Source organism: Miscanthus floridulus, chromosome 19, assembly GCF_019320115.1.
Source record: "Miscanthus floridulus cultivar M001 chromosome 19, ASM1932011v1, whole genome shotgun sequence".
NCBI lineage: Eukaryota > Viridiplantae > Streptophyta > Magnoliopsida > Poales > Poaceae > Miscanthus > Miscanthus floridulus.
Window position 1 is genome coordinate 83,422,150 of NC_089598.1, and position 4,804 is coordinate 83,426,953.

Consider the following 4,804-nt stretch of genomic DNA (forward strand, 5'->3'; position numbering starts at 1 on the left):
CCATGTTACTACCGGTTTCATATAGTATCGGTTTATATGAACCGACATCGATGTCAATTCTTCACTATTATCGGTTTAAAATCCAGTTGTGATAGTGGTTTTTGAACCGACATTGATGTTAAGTTCTGGAGTAGCGACAAATATGCTGCCGTGCGGACCGCCGCTCCGCCGCCGTCGACCACTACTTGCGGCCGGGTTGTTGGTGTGGTTCGATCTTCCGGCGCGGCGCAGTCTGGACGATTATCTATGACGCGCATGCATGCATGTTGCGTGCAACTTGCGGCAGCCTGCAGGTGGATTGGATCGGGGGGTTGGGTGGGCTGAGTTGCCTTTGCAGCGGCAGCGGTGCATGCATGTGCTCAACCGGCCGGCATGATTAGATGCTCATCGTCATCACATCTAGCTCATCCAGCAGACGATGGATCAATCGATGCATGAATCGGCGAGCGATTCCCTTTTGCCAGTGAGTGTCACTACAGCAGCCACACACTTTGCCGAGTACCCTATGCATTCGGCAAAGGCACCCATACATTCGGCGAATCCTTTGTCGAGTGCAAATCCTTTGCCGAGTGCAACACTCCGCAAAGAGGCTCTGTCGAACCTTTTCACGGTAAAGCCTGCTTTGCCGAGTGTCAAATCTCGGACACTCGGCAAAGGCTTTACCGTGTGTCAAGCTGGCACTCGGCAAAGGATTGACGGCCGTTGACCGAAGGCTCACGCCGTCTTAATTTTTTTTAATTTCTTTGCCGAGTGCAACACTCGGCAAAGAATTTTGTTTTCTTTTTTTCAAAATTCTTTGCCAAGTGCCATAGCGCCGAGGCACTCGGCAAAGCTTGTTTTTATTTTTTTTTAATTTTCTTTGCCGAGTGCTACTGCCAAGGCACTCGGCAAAGCATTTTTTTAATTTTTTTTTAAATTTTCTTTGCCGAGTGCAATGGCTATTGCACTCGGCAAATCTGGGAAATTGTTGCTGCTATTTTCCTAGCTTTGCCGAGTGCAATAGTCATTGCACTCGGCAAAGGCACAGCAAAATTTTTGTTTTTTTGTTTTTTGCTTTTCCATGTAAACAACAGTGCATATATATATATATTAGAAACCACAATTCAACACAATATATCAGAAACCACATATATATATCACAAACGACCAATTATGTCCGAAATCAACAATATATTACAAACCACAAGTTCAAAGTTCACAAGTTCAATACATAAAGGCATGCCTACATAAAACCGACTCCGGAAGCGGCTCACGGCGAATGTGAGGGTTGCGACGCCCCAACTTGCGATGCCGGCGACCCTCCGAGATGGTTCAACGCCGCCCCCGATTGATGCTGCACAAAAGAGAAGAAATTGCATGTGAGTGACAAGATAAAAATGTAAGCAGTTTAAAGAAAAGTTGAAAATTTCGGCAGCACCACCCCTGCACGGGGAGGTTTCCAAAACCTGCAAGAAAAACGTCGGCACGAAGGCCGACAACCACATTTCCGGCATGAAGGCCGACACATCAACAAACTCGGCACGAAGGCCCACACATCAACAAATCCGGCACGAAGGCCATCACTAGGTTTGACACTAAGCATGAGCATAGAAAGTAAAGCATCCGTACTCATACTCACCGGAGTAGAATCTGGACGATGTGGTGGTGGTGGTGGTGGTGGTGCAAGCAGGTTGGCTGGGATCTCCCAACCTTGTTGCAGCCCAAGTTGTTGCACGAACTGGAGCAAACCTACTTGCTAGGCCTCCAAACCTTGTAGCCTCTGACGCTCGGCCTCCCACTCAGCCAGCTGGGCCTCCTGCTGGGACCGAAGTTGCTGCAGCTCGGCCTGCAACATTTGACACCAATGTTTCAATAATGCATAGCTAAGGAATGTAAATGACAAAGAACGGCGAATAAAACTGGAATACTTACCTGGAGTGCCACCACCGATGACGGCCGTTGCCTTATGGGCACGCTAGAGCTCGTGCTCGCTGCTCGGAGGCAGTGGAGAGGAGGAGTAGAGCCCGTGTCGAGGATGCCGTCGCCAATCCAGAAACATCCATGCTTCTTGCCTTCCCCCACCCTCATCATGAGCTTAGGATCAAGGCGCTCCTCGGTCCTCGGATCGTAGTCGGGCCCGTGGACTGACCTTGCCGCCTCCGTGTAAGAAGTGAGGCGGGTGTGGACGCTGGAGTTGGTGTACGCCTCTGGGCCCGCAACCGGGTTGTACTCGATGTTGGACTTTGCCGGGCCCATGTGGGCCAGAGCATACGCCGTGAGTTGGCCAATTGGCTGGCCACCATGCGCCGCCGACTACGAGAAAGACAATAACATGTGGTAAGAAATAATGCAAAACTGAGCGCGTCTAGATAAGACAAATGGTGGAGACTTACATATGTCTTCGCATACTTGCTGAGGCTGGCGCTGCCCTGATGGTGAGGTACACCTGGCATCATCATACGGTGCTCGCTTTTCTCTTGGTGCGCCCTCTGCCAGTCCGGGTCCAACCATTTGTCCACTATAGCAGCCCAGCAATCGGGGTGGGTGGCGCACCAGTTTGGAATCACCTACTAGCCATCATAAGATCAAATTAGGCATAGTTAATCTCAGAAGAAATCAATAGGAGATGTTTTCTATTTACCTGTAGGTACTGCTCCCTGGTAAGAACCTCTGTCTCCCTTCTTGCCTATGTCGTGTTGATTCTTCTGTTACAGAAGGTGGCGTTGTAGTCTCTGTGCGCCTGGAGGCGGGCCTCGTAATACAAGTCCGAGACACGCCTTTTACAGGAAGCGTAAGCCACCTGATACGCCCTATCCTCCTGTCCCGACTGGCATCTGAAGAAGTCCTGCATAAAGACACGAGGTATCCATTATTTTGTTTAAAGAATGTGCATTGAATGCAATGAATTGAGGGTCGTAGTGCGAGAAAGGCTTACCCACAACTCCTAAATCACCCGATCCGCCAAGTTTCTATGCTTAGTGTCGGTGGCGACAAGGGCGTACTGGTCGAACGAGGGTACCACTGGGTCCTCATCCTCTGACGTCCACACCAGGCCAGGGAAGTGTTCCCTGCACAGAAGTCCCAGGATCCCATTGACATTGCGAGCCTCGATCCCCTCCTCCACAAGCATCCAGTTCCTGCACAAGTGGTTAACAATAGTTATTATTAGCTCTTATTATTAGTTTTCAACATATCAAATGAAGAACATATGAAGTTACTTACTTATCCCCCTCGGGTGTAATCAGTGGGCGGCGGTGAGGAGGAATCGGTTGCTTCGGGAGCTGGATGGGACCTCGCAAGTAGGGTTTGGAGGCTGCAGAGGAAGTCGAACCCCCTGCCCCCTCCTCAGACGTGTGCGGAACCACCTCCTCGTCGTACATCTGTGGAGCCGCCTCCTCGCCCACCGTGGGCAGAGGGCCGTCGTCGTCCCTAGAATAGCGCGAGGAGCCGTGCTCGTGGTCAGTCGACGGCTCCCGCCTAGGCCTACCCCTCGGCCTCCTCTGCCTCTGTGACGTCTCCGCCTCCGCCTCCGTCTCCTCAGCCTATGGTGTGTCCCTTGATCTCATGTAAGTTGAGTGACAACTCCTCCTAGTGGGCCCCATCACCTGCAATTAAAAAGAATAAACCAGTATTAGTCAAGATAAACGAGAAGTACTTAGCAAGGTATGCAAAAAAAAAAAGAAAATGTAATTACAAAATAACATAGTATTACATGTATTTCTAATATTCTTCATGATCGGGATTATCTGAACGATAGGTATCGTCATCACTATCAAGAGCCTCCAAATCGTCAACAGCCTCATCCTCATCGCTGTCGTTGCCTAGTTGTAGTCCGTCAAGCATTTTCAAGTCTCTCGTATCATGCACCTCATCTGCAGCGTCCTCGTCAACAACCCATTCCTCATCTACTTCCATTTCAATCTCTCCTGTTAAGTCTATCTCAAGCATCCCTGGTAGCCCCTCGTCTTGTTGATAGAACTCCCCGTCATCATGCGTGGGTGGGTTCAAGTTGTAATCATCATCGTTTGGGCGAGGTAATTTACCATGTGGTGATACCTTGTGCACAATATACCAACCCTGAAGACGTGGGTTGGTTTTGCAAGCATATGGACAATAATAAACTTGCCTGGCTTGTTGAGCCACAATATAGACATCATCTCCTAGATAGAAGGAATCCTGTCTAGTTTCGACTATCCTAAGTTTAGGGGACTTTTTCGATACTGTAGGATTAAACCACTGGCATTTGAATATGACTGGCCTAGGTGCTTTTTCACCATGGTATTGGAGCCCGTATATTTCTTCAACTGTGCCATAATAGTCCTCCTGCTCAGCACCGGGCATAACTACTCCGGGCATATATACTCCGATATTCGTGGTCTTTGCATTGGGCCGACTCTTCTCGTAGCTTGTTGTGTGAAAGCGATATCCATTCACGTCATAAGCGTTAAATGACGAGACCTTATAGTCAAAGCCTTTGGCCACTTGTCGTAATTCGGCACTTATAGACAAATCACTTTGGCACTGCAAGGTAAAGCAGGAGAGAAATGAAATTAGGTAACTAGGAACGCCAAACTTGGAATGAGCTAAGTTTGTCAAAAGGTACCTTTCTTTGGAACCATGTAATGAAATCAGTCGAACCATGTTCAAGAAGGGTCTCTCGTTCATGGTCAGAAGGTGGCCTTGGATGATGCCAGTATTGGTCAAAAAATTCCCTGCACCGATAAGCAACAAGGTTGTTGGATGCAGAAAAGATGACTGGCTATGTAACAAGTTCGTTGAGAATTTACCTCTGATATTTGTCAACTTCGTCAAGGTTCGTCAACAC

At 48.8% G+C, this 4,804-nt stretch overlaps 1 pseudogene; it reads right to left on the minus strand.

The window, feature by feature from the left end:
* Positions 1–2,585: 2,585 nt before the first annotated feature.
* Positions 2,586–3,927, minus strand: LOC136526277 (uncharacterized; annotated as a pseudogene).
* Between the last annotated feature and the right edge of the window lie 877 nt (positions 3,928–4,804).